This window comes from Gossypium arboreum, chromosome 2 (assembly GCF_025698485.1).
Source record: "Gossypium arboreum isolate Shixiya-1 chromosome 2, ASM2569848v2, whole genome shotgun sequence".
Classification (NCBI taxonomy): domain Eukaryota; kingdom Viridiplantae; phylum Streptophyta; class Magnoliopsida; order Malvales; family Malvaceae; genus Gossypium; species Gossypium arboreum.
This window is the reverse complement of record NC_069071.1, coordinates 12566552-12589047: the sequence shown is the minus strand read 5'-3', so window position 1 is coordinate 12589047 and position 22496 is coordinate 12566552. Positions and strand designations below refer to the sequence as shown.

General features: G+C 35.6%; 1 non-coding gene across 1 annotated transcript; it reads right to left on the bottom strand.

Moving 5' to 3' along the window:
• Positions 1-20343: 20343 nt before the first annotated feature.
• On the bottom strand, positions 20344-20450 carry LOC128289849 (small nucleolar RNA R71). Its single transcript, XR_008279491.1, has one exon. It is a non-coding gene; the product is annotated as a small nucleolar RNA R71 (small nucleolar RNA).
• Between the last annotated feature and the right edge of the window lie 2046 nt (positions 20451-22496).

The following is a 22496-nucleotide window of genomic DNA, read 5'->3' as shown; positions in this document are numbered from 1 at the left end:
ATGATATACGTGATTATCTGAGTATCCTATTCAATTCTGAATGGTTCAATGAGCAATGATAAGTTGTGATCGAATATGTAAAACGAGCTAAAGTGATCAGGTATGTGATAGCTTATTATCTATTTGAAATAAGGTAAGTAAGTTACTTAATATGTGTTGCAAATTATGTATGATATAAATGAAAAATGTATGTGCATATGGAAAGTTTATTCGCCTTTTGATTATATAATGTGAATATTTATGTAATGATTCATGAATATATATATATATATATATATGGGTTTATGTATATTCGGTTATATAATGGTATTATGGTTTTGAAATTAAATAGATACATGTATATTCAGCCAAGGTAAAACTTGTATATGGAAGTATATGTTATATATGAAATTATGATTTTGAAAATAAATGTGATTATGATAGTATAAATTAGTTTGGTCAAGTTGAGTTGATATTAACATTGATTTATTTATTTGCTTATGACTTACTAAGCTATGATAGCTTACTCTGTGTGTGTTTTTATTTGCCTTTGTTTTATAGATTTTGGAGTCTAGTTACGAGCTCGGGAATCGTTAGCAAAGTCTATCACACTATCGACTGCTTTAGTATTTTTATAAATTGAATTCGAATTTATGGCATGTATAGGCTAGTTTATATATTTGATTTTAGGGTATGTAAATATGAGCCATACGAAAATGGCTTGTTTATTTTGTTAATTTTGGTTTAAAGGTTTGAATGAATTATAATTATGTTTGGCTGGTGATTTTGGATGTGTGTTTGATTGATTCAGTTATGGTTCATGCATAGATAAAAATTATATGTGAACTTGGTTGTTATGTTTTGTTAAGGTGTTATTATGTGACTTAGTATAAAAGTATATTATGGTTATATTTGATATGGTCGGAGTTTGGTTTGGTATGAATATTATATGATAGGTACGAATGGTGTTTTGGTGATATGTTTGGATTTGGTTATTTGTGAGAAAAATGGTGATTTGTTAATGTATGATTATATTCGGTCATATCTAGTAAAAATCAAAGTATATGTTTATGACATGTCTATTGTGGATTGATTATTTAGGTACTGTTGGTGATGTTAAAGAATGAATGTGATTTATTTGTTAATTGGTTTGAACATTGGAAGTTATATTGATGAACGAATAGATATAGTTAAATGGCTAGATATAGGTAGTTTGGATTGGTTTGAGCATACAAATTTGGTATACTATGAATTGTAATTTATGTTTAAAAATGGTATATTTAATATTAGCTAAAGGCATGGAATTATGTTAAAGAATGTTTTTAATGTAGCTTGGGTATATGAGTTAAATTATGTTTAATTATATTCAGGAGTTCGAATGCTATGATGTTTTGGTCCTATGGTTCGAATGTGGGAATTATGATATAATAAACGTGGTTTTGAAGTATGTTAGTTTGGTTTAGAATTTAAATAAATAAAAGATATTGATAAGGTTAAATTTTGAAACATGTTGCGCTTATGTACAAGCATGATTTGACTTTATTGGCTATATTTTTCATATGTGTTGAGTTAAATGCTTGTTTTTAAGATGTGCCTTATATATGTTGTGAAAATGGCTTATTATTTTATTAAGCTTGGATTTTTATGCTTTGATCAATTGATGGTTATGTTCGGTTGTGGTATTGATGTTTCGACCATTTTGTATTTATATGTGAATTATGGTAGATATATTTGCTAATGGTGATGAAGATATGTCAAAATATATGTGTCTGGCATATTTAGTATGATGTGAAATTGTGGTTGAATATTTTGTTGAGCGATAGGCATGACATATAAATGGGATGTATTTTGTAAATGACTATGATTTGAAGTATTGGCATTCGGTTATGTAGTGATTTAATAAGTATACATTAGTTGAAATATATTTGTAATATGTTTGACTTAATGTGCAAATTATGGTTCATATATATATGTATATTGATTTGTTTCTATGAAAGGTTATGTGTATAAAGTGATAGGTTGAAAATGATGAAAATTTAAGCATTGAATAAAGCTATGTTTTAGCACGATTACATTAGGCTAATATATTGAAAAATGACCAAATGAATAGTGATTTGGGCATTGGTTAAAGAAAAGGATTATATGAGTTTTATGTGGTGTATATATGTCCTACTTGGTTCAAATTTGATATTTGAGTAGTGTATAGGTTAGTCGTTAAATGATGAGTATAAGTTGATTGATTTTTAAGCTTATTATTCAGTCAAATAAGAATATCACTTTTATTATTTATATGTGAAATTCGACTTTCCTTATGGAAATGATTTGTGAAATTTTGTATGTATTTTAATGGATAGATTATTTGGTGTTCTTTGAAAATATATTTAAATTGTTATGTTATGATTCGTAAAGAATTTAAGTTAGTTATATATGTTAACATTTGATTGGTTTAAAAGTTTGAGCAAGTGCATGCATACAATTGTTCAGAATTTGTGTCTCATCTGGTAATACCTCGTAACCCCAATCAGGCAACGGATACGGGTTAGGGGTGTTACACAAGGTGGTTCCCATAATCTTGGGACGACCATTTTTAGCCATTGGACCAATGCTTATTGATGTTTACACAGGTGAACTGACCATGCGACTTAATGATGAGCATGTTACCTTCAGTGTTTTCGAATCTACCCAATGCAAGGATAAATAAGAATGCCATACTATCGATGTGCTAGATGGTCTAATTGAGGAAGAATTCAATGACCAAAGCATAATACATTCTGAGGAGTTTACAGTGACATCTGATGATGAATTATTAGATGATTGCAACAGCATGGTTGAAGTTAATAATATTGAACTCAGGCATGGATGGCAGATTGAATCCTTAGACTTAGCCAATAGAACATCTCCAATTTTCAAGCCATCTATTAATGAAGCTCCTACTCTAGAATTTAAACCACTTCCTACTCATCTTAAATATGTCTTTTTTGGTGCTAACAATACTCTGCTAGTTATTATCTCTGCAACACTAAATGTAACTCGAAAAGAGAAATCGGTCCATATTCTTAAGCAACATAAACGAGCTATTGCTTGGAATATTGTCGATATTCGAGGCATTAGTCTATCTTCTTGCATGCACAAGATCAAGATGGAAGATGAAGGCAAGTAATTGGTTGAGCAACAAAGAAGATTAAATGTGAAGATGAAGGATGTTTTTAAGAAAGAAATTATAAAATGGCTTGCTCCTATAATTATTTACCCTATTTCTGAAAGCAATTGGGTGATGCATTCCTAAAAAGAGTGGCATCACTATGGTTAGCAATGACAAAGATGAATTAATTCCTACGGGATGGCGATTCTGTATGGATTATCGCAAAGTTAATAGTGCCACAAGGAAGGACCACTTCCCACTTCCTTTCATTGACCAAATATTGGATCGCCTTGTGGGAAGAGCCTATTATTGCTTCTTAGATGGCTACTCTGGGTACAATCAAATTGCTATTGCACCGGAGGATTAAGAGAAAACAACTTTCCCTTGTCCCTTTGGTACTTTTTCTTTTCACCGTATGCCTTTCGGTCTTTACAATGCACCAGCCACATTTCAAAGGTGCATGATGTCAATATTCTCAGATATGATTGAAGATTCTTTATAGGTTTTTATAGATGATTTATCAGTCTGTGGGAATCATTTTGATCATTGCGCTAACAATTGGATAAAGTATTGAAGTGATGTGAAGACACACATCTTGTTCTAAATTGGGAAAAATGTCATTTCATGGCAACTGAAGGCATTGTTAGGCCATCACATCTCTAGTCAAGGCATTGAAGTAGATAAAGCTAAAGTGGAAATCATTGAGAAATTACCTCCACTGACAAATGTGAAAGGTATTTGTAGTTTTCTTAGGCATGCGAGGTTTTAACAAAGATTTATTAGAGATTTCTCAAAAATTGCAAAACCCTTATGCTCCTTGCTAGAACAAAATTGAAAATTCTTCTTTGACAATGCATGTCTGGATGCATTTATTCAATTAAAGAAGCATCTAGTAAATGCATTGTCATTGCACTAGATTCGTCTCAACCTTTTGAAGTTATGTACAATGCAAGCGACTTTGTCGTGGGTGCTATTCTAGGACCACGCAAGGGAAAAATATTTCATGCCATCTATTATGCTAGCAAAACTCTTACAGAGGCTCAAATCAATTATACCACTACAGAGAAAGAATTGTTGGCTGTAATCTTTGCTTTTGAAAAGTTTCATTCTTATCTTTCGATACAAAGGTTACTGTATTTACTAATCACTCGGCGTTAAGATATCTTTTTGCGAAGAAGTATGCAAAACCAAGATTGATATGTTGGATCTTACTATTGCAAGAATTTGACATCGAGATAGTTCAAAGAATCAAGTTGCAGACCATCTGTCTAGATTGGAAGTTGGCAGTGAATATGGAAACATACTTTAAATTGTCGACACATTCCCAGATGAGAAGTTATCTACTGTAGATGCAACCTCTTGGTATGCACATTTGGTTAATAATCTAGTGTGTGGAAAACTTCCATTAGGTGTCATAGGCCATAAAAAAGAAAGATTTCTTCTTGAAGTAGTGAAGTATCATTAGAATGAGTCTTATTTATTCAAGGTATGCAATGACAACATCATTCAGCGTTGTGTTTCAGAAGAGGAGATGCTTTCAATCCTGGAGCACTATCATGATGCTCCTTACGGAGGTCATTTTGGTGGCATACGAACTGTTGCTAAGGTTCTCTAATCAGGATTCTATTGGCCTTCATTATTCAAAGATGCCCACAATTTTGTGAATCAATGCGATAGGTGTCTGCGCACTAGTTCTATATCTCGATGCAATGAAATGTTGTAGCAACCAATTATGGAGGTTGAATTTTTTGATGTTTGGGGCATGAATTTTATGGGACCATTTCCAAGTTCATTTGAAAATCTCTATATATTAGTAGTTGTTGACCACGTCTCGAAGTGGGTTAAAGCTGTTGCAGTCCCAAAGGATGATGCAAAGATAGTGCTTAAATTTTTTCACAAGCATATACTCACCTGCTTTGGCATTAGTGATCAGGGTACGCACTTTCGTTGCAACCAAGTAGCAACCGTAGTAAAGAGATATGGAGTTAATCATAGAATGGCTACTACTTATCATCCACAAACTAATGGACAAGCCAAAGTATCAAATTGACAAATTAAAAAAATTCTTGAGAAGGTTGTGAACCCTTCGAGGAAAGATTGGTCTTCTAGATTGGATGACACTTTATGGGCATTACGGACAGCATACAAAACTCCATTATGACACCATATCAATTGGTTTTTGGGAAAGCTTGTCACTTGCCAGTTGAACTAGAGCACAAAGCAATGTGGGCAATTAAGCAAGTGAACATGGATTATGAAGCTACTGGAAAGAAAAGTCTGTTGGATATCACTAAACTGGAGAAGATTAGGCAAAATGCCTATGAAAACTCTACAATTTACAAGGAAAAGACCAAACAATGGCATGACAAAATTATTTTGTAGTGACAATTTATCTCGGGTCAACAAGTTTTATTATTCAATTCTAGACTGAAATTGCACCAGGGTAAATTGCGCTCACGTTGGTTTAGACCTTTCGAAGTATTTCCTCATGGTGCAGTCACAATCAGAGATTTACATGATGGACACTAGTTCAAAGTGAATGGACAGCGGTTGAAACTCTATTTTGGGAATATTAATCTAAAGCAGGCAAAGACCATTAAATTGGTTGAGAAATTTTAATTTTTATTGAATTTATCATTATATGATTTTATTTTATTTTTTTGTTTTTGTTCAAGTTTGTTTTACTTCTTTTTTTTTTGTAGTTTAATTAGGTACCATTGTTGACGCACTTGGTCTTTAAAGTCAACGCAGTTCGTACTATTGTACTATCACTTATGACTCATCAAGAATGAGGGCATATCAGAAATTCCAGATCCCATCGTTTAATCAAAAGTGACCTAGCTGTCTGATCTGTCTGAGAGGGATCAATTCTCATTGGACATATTTATTCCCGCCAACTTTATATCCCCTCACAAAAGTCACGCCTTTCCATCTTCTTCTTTCACTCGCTATAAACCCTCTCTCCATTGTGCCAACTGTAACACTTACAAAGTAGCCATTTTTATTCACTTTCTCTTCCCCAAGCTCATACCTTTACAACTTTAATGGCAAGAATGAGAGGATCAGCCAAGAAAGCCACCAAGTCTATTGAAGAACACTCGTCTTTTGCAACTAAAGTTCGTGAACCAGAATCCTCCATGCCAACGGAGAAAAAGGAGCTGGTGATCTTTTTAACGAAAGCAGCCAAGGACAGGTTTCAAGAAAACATTTTGAAGTGAAACTTCCACCCCGAACATGGCATTCTCCTTTCGCAATAGCAAGACTTGGCCAAGCAAGTCTACAAAACCATCTCTAAGCTAAAGTGGGAGACTTTCTACACCTATACTGGAAGTTATTCTCCTTCATTGGTACATGAGTTTTATGCTAACCTTTATGACCATGTGTTAAAGTTTATCTTTGTTCGAGAAGGCTTAATCCCATGGGATGCTAAAAAAATCAATGAGTTGTGCAACACTAAAGTGGATGTAGATGAACACTCCGAGTTAAATGAGGATATCACAGATGAAAAAAGAAGCCTGTTGGTGAAAGATTTATGTGTTGAATGAGCATTGTGGACGGGTTCACATCAAGGGAATTATATGATGCACCGACACCTCCTAACACTGCAAAGCAAAATCTGGTTTCACTTTGTCAACTGTCAGCTATAGCCATCTACTTACAGTACCACAGTTACCCTTGATAGAATGTGCCTAATACATTCCATTGTCAAGGGCAGAAAGATTGATGTCGACGCAATACTCCATCAAGAAATTGCTAACTACACTGCAAGACAAATAGGAATTTTTGGTTTCCCATTGTTGGTGATGCTATCGTGCCAGAAGAAAGGGATCGTGCACCTTGATGATGATGAAGTCCTGGATAATAAGGGTCTGATCAATGAAGCCTTATTAAAAGAATGACTCCTGGCAATGATACGCAAACAATGAAGGAGACAGAGATAAGCAAGACGAGGAAGAGCAAAACAAAGGCAAAAAGTAAGGGAACAAACTTGACTGTAGAGACATCATTGTTGTACAAAATGAATGATATCGAAAAGTTGGCCAATTCCATTAGCAATAAGCAAATCAAGCTTGTCGCTACCATAGAGGATATAGACAAATCATAAAATTTGTTCTACACTTATATCAAGGCCTGGAACAATCCTATTGTAGCGGCATTAAGTTAGTTAAGCCCGGTCCCACTCTCAGAATTTCTAGTGTTCCCACCGATCATCCGAGATTATAAACTCTCATCCAAGGATAATGTAACAGCCCTTACCTGTATCTGACTCTGGGATAGGGTTCGAGGCGTTACCGGACTCAACCATAAACATTCATACAAAATCGGGCCATAAAATTTTGCCCAAATTAAAACTATTTATACACAAGCATATTGTCCTTTATACGGGACCAAGATGCCGAAAACATACATTGGCGGTAGTTCGGGAGTAAACTGAGAACTTTTGGAACTTTTACAACACTTAGAAAAATTTCGTGTTTTGGAGGGTTACACGCCCGTGTGGCTCGGGACACGCCTGTGTCCTCATCCTGTGTAACTCTCTGTTTATGACGTCATTAACAAAATAAGGTCACACGGTCAAGTCACACGCCCGTGTGCTTAGGCCGTGTGGCAAATTAAATTCCAAAAATCAGGTGCAGACTTTACACGGCCAGGGCACACGCCCTTTGTCCTAAGGCCGTATCCTTTACACGACTAAAACACATGGCCATGTCTCTGGCTGTGTATTTACTACTGGGCATTCTGTTTTACCTAATTAGGGTGTAAGGGACACACGACTAGAACATATACCCATGGGGGTTGACCGTGAGTCACACACGGTCTAGACACATGCCCGTGTGTCTATCCATGTGGAAAAATTTGAGGCTATTTTCCATGCCAATTGCCACCCTTATTTGCACAAACACATACGTGACTTAAAAGGTACTTAAACATACACAAACAAGACATAATCATGATCATTTCATCTTTACTAATACATGCATAAGACTTCATACTTTATCAAGCCAAATTTTATGAATTTGCATGCACCAAGAGTTGTAGATTACTTCTATTTAACATACTCAAGTCATAGTTGTCGTCACGCCATTCACTCACAATTCCATCATCAAACATCTATAGCCACAACACATCCCATCACATACATACAAAAACCAACCACATCACAACTGCATAAGCATATGCATGCATATATGAATAGGTTTACAACCCAATAATCAATATGAGCCACATCTCATGGCCTTATACAAAATGAATCAAATATCATCATAAGCCAACACATTTGGCTAAACCAATATGACTTATAACAAAAAGACCAAGTCCCTATACATGGCATACTCAAAATGTTAAGACTAACTATACCCAAATGTCCAATTGATAGTGTGATCGAGTCTTTGATGTCCTTCGATCCTTGAGCTAGCTTGGCGATACTATAAGAAAATGGAAAAAGGAGGGAAGTAAGCATAAAGCTTAGTAAGTTCACATGGAAATAAATAGCAACATAATCATGAATAGTATACAATTAACATAACATAATTTAAATATATGTCATCACAGCTTCATAGGCACAACTTACTCATTTTCAATCTTACCAAAGGTTCATCACATACCGAGCTCATCCATATGAGTTTTTCGTACATACCTGTACCAACTTCTAGCGCATTCTCATAATTCCTCATTATTGACTTACTTGTCGAATAACCCACTGATTTACCTGTTGAACACTTGGAATACAATTGGATACAAGGAAAGCTTGCACATAGTGCTTCAAGCGTAGCCAGAAGTTACCTCATATCACATATCACGCATTGCTCACTCTTGAGCTAATCACGGGCCTACTCACACAAGCTAACGGTCAGGACATAACTACACGGGCTGCTCACACAAGCTGACAGGTATCCCCAACACATGCTGGGCTACCTAGCCACCGGTAGACATACAAGATCAGCACCTGGATCACATTACCTACATCACATAATCTCACGAGATGATAAACACATAGTTCCTAGTGACATGTCACATTGTATCCTAAATTATTCCTAAGGTTCAAACGGGATTTTCTCGATGTCACATCTTCGTCGAACTCATTCACAATGTCATTCTCATTGACCATAATATCGTTCATACACTTATTATAACAATTATAGAAATTCATACCTTAATAAATCATTAAAACATGATACAACATTGCATTATTTACACATGAACTTACCTCGGTACAAAAATAGTAAAAACGGATCTAATCGTCGTACAGCTTGTTTTTCCCCCGGTCAAGGTCCGTTTCTCATTTTTCTTGCTTCTTGAGCTTGAAAGTTAAAGAAACCCTAGCTATGGAATCCATAAAAATTTTGACACACATGAAGAAGATGGACACAAATTTTTGACTTATTTTCCCTTTTTATTCTTTTATTAATCAAATGACCAAAATAGCCTTAAGGCCTTTCTTTCAAATATTTCCTATTCATGCCCATTTTTGTCCATAAAATAGAAATTGGAAAAATTGCTATTTAATGACCTCTAATTAATAAACCATGGCAATTTCATGCTTAAAGCTTCTAGAACTCACATTTTGCAAATTTTGCAATTTAGTCCTAAAAGTTAAATTGGACACTTATCAATAAAATCATTTCATGAAATTTTCACACAAGCATGAAATCATGTCATAGACCTCAAAACAATCATAAAAAAAATATTTCTACTTCAGATTTGTGGTCTCGGAACCACTATTCTGACTAGGCCCAAAATCATGGTGTTACAACTCTCTCCCTTAGGGATTTTCATCCCCGAAAATCTTACCGGCAAAAATGTTTGGGTAGAGTTTTCTCATGGCCTCTTTCGGCTCCCATGTAGCCTCTTCAACCCCATGTCTTTTCCATAATACTTTCACAAGGGAAATGCTTTTGTTTCTCAATTGTTTGACTTCCAAAGAAAAAATCCTAACTGGTTCTTCGCCATAAGCCATATCCAGTCGAATCTCAACCTCTGTTGGTGAAATCACATGTGAAGGATCAGATCGGTATCGACACAACATACACACATGGAACACATCATGAATTCTTTCCAACTCAAACGACAAAGCCAACCAATATGCTATCAGCCCTATCCTTTCGGTAATCTCATATGATCCAATAAAACGTGGACTCAACTTGCCTTTCCTGCAAAATCTGAGAACTTTCTTCCACGGAGACTCTTTTAGGAATACTTAATCACTGAACTAAAACTCTATCTCTTCTGTTTCAAATCCACATAGGATTTATATTTATCCAAAGTAGCTTTCAGACAATCACGAATTACCTTCACTTTCTCTTTGGCTTCTCTAACCAAATCAACTTTGTGAATTTGACTGTCTCTGAGTTCGATCCAATACAAAGGCGTTCAACACTTATGTCAAACAATGCCTCATAGGGCCCCATTTACAAACTAGATGGAAAACTATTGTTGTCGGCAAATTCTACCAACAGTAAATACTTTTTTGAGCTACTTTGGAACTTAAGAACACAACACCGTAACATATCTTCAATAATCTGAATTACCCTTTCGGATTGACCGTCAGTTTGCCGATAGAAAGCAGTACTAAAATTCAACTTTGTACCTAAAGCCTCTTGCAACCTTTTCCAAAATCGCAAAGTAAACCTCAGATCTCTATCCAATATAATCGGCAAAGGTACTCTATGCAATCTCACTATCTCGAAAATATACAACTCAACTAACTTATCAAGTGAATAGCCGGTACGTACCAGTATAAAATGAGCCAACTTTGTCAATCGATCTATAAGAACCCATATAGCATCTTTTTTTCTCGTTGTCAAAGGCAAACCCATCACAAAATCCATAGTAATATGATCCCATTTCTACTCGGGAACCATCAGAGGCTGAAGTAAACGTGAAGGTACTTGGTGTTCGGCTTTCACTTGCTGACAAATCAAACATTTAGAAACAAACTCTGAAATGTATCTTTTCATATTCGACCACCAATATAATTTCTTCAAGTCATTGTACATTTTCATACTACCCGGATGAATAGAAAAACAACCACTATGTGCCTCATACAAAATCTTCTAAATTAAGTTAGTATTTTTAGGAACACAAATCCTTTCTCGGAACATAAAGCAACCATCAGAATCAATCCAAAAATCTGATTCAATACTCAACTCACACTGAGCTCTCAACTTAGCTAGAATCAAACCATCATTTGATAAAGCCAACTGAGTGTTCATAGCCCTCAAAGAAAATAACTACTTCCTACTCAAAATATTTGTGACACATTCGCCTTTCCCAGGTGGTAATCAATCACTAACTCGTAATCTTATAACAACTCCAGCCATCTCCTTTGTCGTAAGTTCAAATCCTTTTAAGTTATTAAATACTTTAGACTTTTATGATCAGTAAATACTTGACATTTCTCTCCCTACAAATGGTGTCTCCAAATCTTCAATACAAACACAATGGCGGCTAGCTTCAAATCATGTGTCGGATAATTTTTCTCATGTGGTTTCAGCTGCCTCGAGGCATAATCTATCACATCACCTTCTTTCATAAGTACACAACCTAATACATTCAAGGATGCATCAGTATAAACCACAAATTCTTTTCCCGATTCAGGTTGTATTAAAATTGGAGCCTCAGTCAACAATGCCTTTAGTTTCTCAAAACTCTGTTAGCACTTCTCCGTCCATTCGAACTTGACATCTTTCTGTAACAACCTCGTCATCAGAGTAGCAATCATTGAAAATCCTTTAACAAACCGTCTATAATAACCGGCTAAGCCTTGAAAGCTTCTAACATTTGACACATTCCTTGGCGGTTTCCATTCAACAATAGCCTAAATCTTACTCGGGTCAACTCTAATACCATTATTTGAAACAATGTGGCCCAAAAACCCAACTTCTCTAAGCCAAAATTCACTTTTACTAAACTTAGTATACAACTACTTGTCTCTCAAAGTTTTTAAAACCGTTCTCAAGTGCTCGGCATGCTCGGTCTCATCATGAGAATAAATCAGTATATCATCAATAAAAACAACAACTAATTTATCCAAGTACGGGCAGAAAATTTGGTTCATTAAATCCATAAATACAGTAGGAGCATTCGTTAAACCAAAAGGCATAACCAAAAATTCATAGTGACCATACCTCGTCCGAAATGCAGTTTTCGGCACATCAGACTCCTTAACTTTCAATTGGTAATAACTGGACCTCAAGTCTATCTTTAAAAACACTGTGGCTCCGTTCAACTGGTCAAAAAAGTCATTGATTCTTGGCAAGGGATACTTGTTCTTTATGGTTACCTTATTGAGCTGCCGATAGTCTATACACAGTCTCATTGAACCATCTTTCTTTTTCACAAATAGTACCGGTGTGCCCCATGGAGAATGACTAGGTCTCACAAAACCATTATCCGTTAATTCCTGCAACTGAACTTTCAACTCCTTTAATTCCATTGGATCCATCCTAAACGGAGCAATCGAAATAGGTGTAGTACTAGGAATTAACTCAATGCCAAACTCAACTTCTCTAATAAGATGTAATTTGGGCAATTCTTCCGAAAACACATTCGGATACTCACATACTATCAGCACTGACTCAATTTTCAACTCAGACTCTTTTGTATTTAGCACAAAGGCAAGATAAGCTTGACAACCCTTTCTCATACATTTTCAAACAGTCATAGAAGAAATCACTATAGGTAAGCTTTCTGACTCATCTGATTCAACCTGAAGAATATCAACAGTTTCACATTTCAATTCAATAATTTTCCTTCCACAGTTACCTAGTACATCATGCATGGTCAACCAATCCATACCAAGTATTATATCAAATTCATCAAAAGGTAAAAGCATAAGATTAGCCAAAAAACAATGACCTTTAATCATTATAACTTTAAAAAATGTTTAAGTCTCAAAAAATTTTGTATGTGTCCGGTTTAGTCTCGACCCTTTTCTAAAGCATGTTTAAGGTCTTGTTGACCTCTATATAAGGGACTCTGTAATGATGTATGACTATGATACTATGATTATTGTGAAATGAATGTGAAATATTCCAATATGTTCGGGAATGCCTCTTAACCCTAGTCTGGCAATGAATACAGGTTAGGGGTGTTACAGTGTGGGTAGGCCATATGGCACACAAGCTCGTGTGGCTTGGGACATGCCCGTATCCTCAGCTTGTGTAACTCTCTATTTATGACATCATCAACAAAATAAGGTCACATGGCTAAGTCACACGCCGTTCTGCTTAGGCCGTGTGGCGAATTAAATTCCAAAAATCAAGTGCAGGCTTCACATAGCCAGGGCACACGCCCATGTTCTGAAGCCGTGTCCTTCACACGGCTGAGACACACGGCGGTGTCTCTGCCTGTGTATTTACTACTGGGCATTTTGTTTTACCTAATTAGGGTGCAGGGGACAAACGGCCAGAACACACACCCATGGAGGCTGACCGTGTGTCTTACATGGTCTATACACATGCCCATGTGTCTATCCGTGTGGACAACTCTGAGGCTATTTTCCAAGCCAAATGGCACCAACACATACATGACTTCAAAGGTACTTAAACATACAAAACCAAGACATAATCATGATCATTTCATCTTTACTAATTCATGCATAAGACTTAATACTTTGTCAAGCCAAATTTAATAAATTTGTATGCACTAAGAGTTGTAGATTACTTCTATTTAACATACCCATGTCTTAGTTGTCATCATGCCATTCACTCACAATTCCATCACCAAACATCTATAGCCACAATATATCCCATCCCATCACATACACACAACAACCAACCACATTACAATTGCATAAGCATACGCATGCATATATGAATAGGTTTACAACCCAATAATCAATATGAGCCAGATCTCATGGCCTTATATAAAATGAATCAAATATCATCATAAGCCAACATATTTCCCTAAACCAATATGACATGTAACAAAAAGACCAAGTCCCTCTACATTCCATACTCAAAATGTTAAGACTAACTATACCCAAATGTCCAATTGATAGTGTGATCGAGTCTCTGATGTCCTTCGATCCCTAAGATAGCTTGGTGATACTATAAGAAAATGGAAAAGAGAGGGGAGTAAACATAAAGCTTAGTAAGTTCACATGGAAATAAATAGCAACATAATCATGAATATTATACAATTAACATAACATAATTTACATATATGTCATCATAGCTTCATAGGCACAACTTACTCATTTTCAATCTTACCAAAGGTTCATCAGATACCGAGCTCATCCATATGAGTTTTTCATACATACCTGTACCAACTCGTAACATATTCTCATAATTCCTTATCTTTGAATTACTTGTCGAATAACCCACTAGTTTACCTGTTGAACACTTAGAATACTATCGGATACAATGAAAGCTTGCACATAGTGCTTTATACATAGCCACATGCCACCTCATATCACATATCACGCATTACTCGCTCTTGAGCTAATCACAGGCCAACTCACACAAGCGGACAGTCAGGACATAACTACATAGGTTGCTCATGCAAGTTGACAGGTACCCATAACACATGCCGGGCTACCCAGCCACCGGTAGACTTACAAGACCAGCACCCGGATCACATTACATACATCACATAATCTCATGAGCTCATAAACACATAGTTCCTAGTGACATGTCACATTGTATCCTAAATTATTCCTAAGGTTCAAAGGGATTTTCTCGATGTCACATTTTCGTCGAACTCATTCATAATGTCATTCTCATTGACCATAATATTTTTCATACACTCATTATAACAATTAAGCATAGAAATTCATACATTAATAAAGCATTAAAACATGATACGACATTGCATTATTTACACATGAACTTACTTTGGTACAAAAAATAGTAAAAACAGATCTAATCGTCGTACACCTTGTTTTTTCCCTAATTAAGGTCCGTTCCTCATTTTTCTTTCTTCTTGAGCTTGAAAGTTGAAGAAACCCTAGCTATGGAACCCTTAGAAATTTTGGCACACATGAAGAAGATGGACACAAAATTTTGACTTATTTTCCCTTTTTATTCTTTTATTAACCAAATGACCAAAATGCCCTTATGGCCTTTCTTTCAAAATTTTCCTATTCATTCCCATTTTTGTCCATAAAAATAGAAATTAGGAAAATTTCTATTTAATGACCTCTAATTAATAATCCGTGGCAATTTCATGCTTAAAGCTTCTAGAACTCCCATTTTGCAACTTTTGCAATTTAGTCCTAAAAGTTAAATTAGACACTTATCAATAAAATTTCTTATGAAATTTTCACACAAGCATGAAATCATGTTATAGACCTCAAAAAAATCATTAAAAAATATTTCTACTTCAGATTTGTGGTCTCGAAACCACTATTCTAATTAGGCCCAAAATCGAGACATTACAAATGATGACTTAGGGAACCGAGACAGATCAATGGCATCCCCGCTTATTGTGCACGTCTCTGTTGACGAGAAAGAAGAGTAAAAAATGGACATTGAGGAGTGTATGCAAAGGATTGATAGTCTAGTCGAGGGTGACTTCATTGCTGGTCAAGAAGAACCTGTTGTTGAGGGGGAAATTGCTATTGGAAATGAGGAAGTACTTGTTGCAAATGTGAACGAGAAGGACGAGGAAGAAGATGCTGAGAAAGAATCTACTTAGAACATTGTCACTACACTTGAGTTTGTGGGTGCAACTATTGATAATTCGGTGCGAGATGGAGCTAGACCGGCGGAAGCTATAGAAGAAGCAACCGATGATACCAGGGTAGAGCAGGAACCTAAGGCACGATCTGAGGACTATGCAAAGTCCAAAGAAAAGAAGTGAAAGTGCTCCAAAGACAAAAAGTACAAAAAGGAGAACAAGAGGTGGAAGAAGAAACATCGTGTAGGCACATCTATGAATAAGGAAAAATGAGTTAGTTCATTATCAATTTTTTTAGCTATAGTGTTCAAGCATTGCATGTAGCTATAATTTTTATTTTTTTAGTGCACATTGTCATTGCATTTTAACTTTAGTGCATTGAGGACAATGCAAACTTTAAGTTTGGGGGAATGCATATGGGGTTTGGAAATACACACACATTTAAAAAAAATTAGTTTAATGAAGCATTCAAGGTTTCTTTGTGGTTAATGCAAATATGTTTGAAAATTTTTATTACATTTGATGCTTAATTCTTGAATCATGTGAATTATCAATAAATGAGTTGGATAAATTTGACTGAATGTTGTATCTTCAATTCTTTGATGAATGAGTTAGGTTGCATTAGTAATGGATGACTAGTAGCATTCCTTGAATCTTAAATGAATCTACCTTTTATAGCTACTTATATATATATATATATATATATAGTTATGAATAAGAGACACTCCAAAGTGGGTGTATTATGATATGTTAAAGAGGGAACTCTCCAATGCAAGAGTTAGAAAAAAGAATCTGGCCAAAGGTTGGCACACGGGCGTGTGGCTTGGCTATGTAACCCAAGTCAGTAAGTTGCACAAGCATGGACACCGACTGGGACACGGCCGTGTGTCCCTACTTCTAATGCCCACACAGCCTGAGACACGGGCAAGTCTCTTGGCCGTGTGAGTCACATGACCGTGTGACCCATGCAATGTTGAAAATTTTTAATGTTTTTTGAAAAATTCTCTAAGTTTTTGATTTATTCTCGACTTGTTTCTAACACATATTTAGGGCTTCGAGGGCTCGTGTAAGAGACAATATGTTTGTTTTGACTTGGTTTTAATTTGTTTATCAATATGATTTGAAATGTTTATAAATTGTATTCATTTCAAGTAAATTTCTCAGTAATGCTCCGTAACCCTATTCTGGTGACTGATACGGGTGGGGGTGTTACATAATTCCACACTAAACCAACATTTCATAGCATGCATTTATATTCATCATTCCAACTGCCATCATTTAAGTACATAAATACCAACATAGCAACCATTATAGTTCTATACATACATGATAACATAACAATTATTTCTTCACCCAAAATAGCATATCTACAAGCCAAACATAATGGCTATTTCATAAATAAAAAAAAAAACTATACATGCCATTATAACCATGACTCAAAATTATCAAAATCTATCGATATAGCTGATGGATAGTGTGATAAATCTCTGACAAGCTTCCAACCCAAATGAGCATCCGGTTATCTAGAAACAACATGGAAAATAACACAGAATAAACATATAATGCTTAGTAAGTTCGTAAATCATAAACAATGCTTACCATTTATAAAAGGTTAAAAGTAAGTATGAAATAATCCAACAAGGCTTGGCACAAGCCTAAGCATCAACAACAACTCAAGTTAGTGATAAATACATAACTTAGCCAATTTATCACGTAATAATATAGCTTTCATGTACTTAGCAAATAAACATTCATACTTTCATGAACATGGCTATGCATACTTTAATCATCAATAACTCATAAATTTTCATGCTTTCATGGCATTACAAATCAAAACATCTATCGTTCCTTCCTTTTGTAAACCCGTTGAACCACTTAGAATAATATCGGATACGCGGGAATCTTACACAATGTGTGCCAACATATGGTTGAAACCATTTCTTTCATATTCTCATATAGATGCTCTCTCTTGAGCCACAAGTGGGTTTGCTCACACAAGCTGTCGGTCAGAATGTAGCTACTGGAAACACAAAAATTTATATACTTTTTCATACCCATTTTTACTTGAATTCATGCAAATCCGATTAAATTCTTGCCGAAAAATAATAAAATATTATAAAATAATTAAATTGTGTTAAAAATATGAACATGGTGAATTTAGTTAATTTTATACTTAATTTTGATTAATTTTGACTATTTTCGACAAATTCGCGCAAAGGGCGAAAATTGGCTCGACTGACATTGCTAAAAGCACAAAACCGAAAAGCAATTCGAAGTATCGAGGCACATTAATTTCCAGCCTAAGACGGTTCGTAAATGTGTATTAATTCATAATTTAATTAATTTTAATTTATTCCCCATTTAATTTGGGTTAAATAAACTATTTTTAATTAATTATGGAGAAAGGGTCCAGTTGAACTGCATTGGTCGAACCATATTGAGTGAACCAAACCAGCCACTAATTGGGCAGCCCAGAACCGTCCATATGCTGACCCAAATCAGCATTTTAGCTGATTAAATATGCTTGCAAAAAGGCCCTTGAAGAACTATCAAAATGCATTCAAACCCCTCATTTAATTGTGGCTTTAATTGCCCCAATCTTAAAAAAGCAAAGTTGAAACTCTCAACTTTGCCATATGTGTTGCCAGCCAAGGGAAGTCTCTTAGGCTGATTCTTTTTTCTATTTTTAGCAGCCACAATCAGCTATAAAAGCCACCCCTTGCTGATCATTCAAACCATCCCTCATTCCACAACATTCTCTCATTCCCTCTCTCTCTTTTCTCTTATTTTTCCATCCCATTTCCCTCTTGTTCAAGTGGCGATTTCTTCTCTTGGGAAAGAGGATCTCATCATCCATTTTGGAGCTAAAATTAAGTGTTCATAAGCCACCTTGATAGCCAAGGGCAATGAAGAATGAAGAACAGAGCAACTAGTCAAGCCAAGGAGAAACACCATATTTACTTCTTGTTCCCTATCTATTTAAGTTTTGTTGTTGTTTTGATGAACATGCTTATGAATATTTATGCTATTGAAATGGTTATTTTAATCAATTTAGCTTAAATTAAGTTTCTATTGGGTTGATTATATTCTGCCTACTTGAATTGTTAAAATGATGTTTATGCTGTTATAGGCCTCAGTAAATTGCTTGATTAAGTAAAATCATGCCTAAGTTATTCTTGAGTTACAACTATGAGGTAGCTAATGAATTAATTATTTAAACGGATTGCAGTTGTAATTAATTGACACAGTACTTAATCAGTGAATGTTTATTTTTCTAAGGTAGTTGAAGGTTAAATTAGCAATGTATCTGGCGATATTATTGCCTTGCATAACTTTCATGATTATTGTGATTAAACTGTTTCAAGGTAGGGATGGCTTGTTACCTCACATAGTCTTTTATATGCTGATTATATTTAATTAATCATTTGAATTGACATAGGGATATGCAAGAGATTAGTTCAGTTTAATGAGTATGTATGTGCAATAACATGTTTGCTTACTAGAATCTGTTTAGTCGGTTGAATTGACATAGGGATATGTCAAGAGATGAATGGATTTTTGTATGTAAGTTTGTCCATAAGTTAGCAAATTACCGGGTTGCTATGAATTTATTCGTAATAGTGTAAACATGAGTTTAATAATTCTGAGTTCAAGAAATATAATTAATCCAACACAAGTATGATACCTTGATTAAATCTTTTTTGAAATCGTGAATTAGAACTCCTTTGTTTTATTTTAATTATTTACTTAGTTTTAAATAGTTTTTGACCATCTTTTAAATCAAATTATTTTTACCCCGCCAAAGTGTTTTACAATTAATTTCACAATTAATTCTTTTCACAGTCCCTGTAGGTACGATAACTCGACATTTACTTGTCACTTTATTACTTGTTGAGATTGTGTACACTTGCACATTTTTTCGGCGTTCCAAGTTTTTGGCGCCGATTGTTTTAAAAAAAATGTCATTATTTGTGAATTTGTTAGTTTTACATTTTGGTTTATTTTTCGATTTAATTTTTAACGTAATTAATTTTTCTTTGATAATTTCAAGTGTTTATGAGTATTGACCAGATTATTGACTTACTTTTTGTAGACCCTGAGATAGAACGAACCTTCGACAGCAGAGAAGACAAGTGAACCAGAGAAGGACTAAAGGAATGAATTTCGAGAATATGAATCAAGGAAACGGAGCAAACCATACTCAAAATCCTATCCTTATTGCTGACGATAAGGATAGAGCCTTAAGACAATATGTTGTACCAGTATTTAATGATCTTAATCCGGGCATTAGGAGACCCAAAATCGAGGCACAACAATTCGAACTAAAGCCAGTCATGTTCGAGATGCTTCAGACGGTGGGCCAATTCAGTGGAATGCCTACTAAAGATCCTCATCTTCACCTAAGACTATTTATGGATGTGAGCGACTCTTTCAAATTAGCTGGAGTTCCCGAAGATGCATTACGATTGAATTTGTTCCCATACTCATTAAGGGACAGAGCTCGAGCCTAGTTGAATTCATTGCCATCAAACTCAATTTTTACATGGTAAGAGTTAGCCGAAAGATTCCTCATGAAGTATTTCTCACCAAGAAAGAACGCTAAGTTGAGGAACGAGATCACTGCCTTCCAACAAATGGATGATGAGTCCTTGTATAAGGCATGGGAACGATACAAAGAACTATTACGAAAATGCCCTCATTACGGAATCCCATATTGCATCCAACTTGAGACATTTTATAATGGTCTTAATGCTCACACGAGGATAGTAGTGGACGCTTCTGCGTACGCTGCTCTCCTTTCTAAGTCTTATAATGAGGCTTACGAAATCATTGAGAGGATCGCTAGTAACAATTATCAATGGCCAACCAATCAAGACGCGTTAGGAAGACGAGTTGCTGGTATACATAAAGTGGACGCTCTCACATCACTTGCATCTCAAGTATCTTCAATCTCTTCAATACTTAAAAATCTTACCACTAATGGGTCTAACAGTTTTGCAGCCCAACCACCTCACCAATTTGAGAGTATAGCCTGTGTTTATTATGGGGAAGGACATTTCTTAGAATAATGTCCATCGAACCTAGAATCCGTATATTACATGAGTAACCAGAACCAAAATCGAGGAAGGAAAGGACTGCAATCCAACTTTTATAACCCTTTGTGGCGAAACCACCCGAGTGATTCTTAGAGTAACCAAAGGGCTAGAACCAGTAGCAACTGCACTCAACCTAGACCGACTCAGCCGCTTAGTTTTCCCCAACAAGCTCAGAAACCAACTCAGGCTCAATCATCCAATAGCTTAGAGAATTTATTAAAAGCTTACATGGCGAAAAATGACGCCACTCTAAGGAATTTGGAAAATCAAGTGGGCCAGTTTGCTACTGAACTCAGGAACCGACCATAAGGTGCTTTACGTAGTGTTAAGGAGAATCTAAGAAAACAAGGGAACGAACATTGCAAAGTGTTAACATTGAGGAGCAGAAAGACAACAGAGCCCAACACTATCGAAGCTGAAAAGGGACAACTAATGCTCAAGACTCAGAGGAAGTTCAACCGAGTGTTGAAATTCCAGTTTCACAAGAACTAGAATCTACAAAACCCGACAAGGTAATTCTAGAACCAGCTAATTTTGATCAACTAACAACTCCGTTAGATGCATAATTGCCGTAGAAAATGAATCAACCAGCTCTAGTAAAGAAATCACCACCACCCTACCCTCAGAGATTTCATAAGCAGAAACAGGAAATTCAATTCAAGAAATTCCTAGACGTACTCAAGAAACTTCACATCAACATCCAGTTGGTTGAAGCACTTGAACAAAAATGACAAACTACGTCAAGTTCATGAAAGATATCCTGTCCAAAAAACGAAGACTTGGAGAATTTGAGACGGTAGCTCTGACGAAGGAATGCCGTGCATATCTTCAAGACAAACTACCCCCAAAGCTGAAGGATCCTGGATGTTTTACCATACCTTGTAACATTGGAGCAACATATTGTGGTAAATCACTATGTGACTTGGGTACAAGTATAAACTTGATGCCTATATCAATATTTAAAAAGTTGGGGATAGGGGAAGTTAGACTTACTACGATTACACTTCAACTAGCAGATCGATCCTTAGCACATCTAGAAGGAAAAATCGAGGATGTATTCGTACGTGTAGATAAATTTATCTTCCCTACTGATTTTGTTATCCTAGACTTTGAAGCAGACAAAGAAGTGCCAATTATCCTAGGAAGACCGTTCTTAGCAATCGGAAGGACCCTTATTGATGTGCAGAAGGGCGAGCTTACGATGCGTGTTTAAGATGATCAGGTAACATTTGATGTTTTTAAGTCTATGCAATTTCCTGACACAAGTGATGATTGTTCTGCAATATCTGATTTAGAGGATTTAATAGTGGAAAAGGAACTCAACTATGTTAAGGATCCGTTGGAACAAATTTTGACATCAGATCTTCCAAGTGATGAAGAGGAGGATGAATACTTAGCTTTGTTAGAAGCTAATCAAAGGGGATTTAATCGGCAATCCTGTTTTGAATCTTTGGAGTTAGAGAAGAGGAAGTATGCCCAACCAAAAGCATCAATCGAGGAACCACCTAAATTAGAACTCAAGGTATTACCTTCACATTTAAAATACTTTTATTTAAGTAACGCTTCTACTCTGGCTGTGATTGTTTCAACAGAATTAACTACTGAGCAAGAAGAGAAACTCATCTCGATGTTGAAACAATTCAAGAAGGCTATCGGAT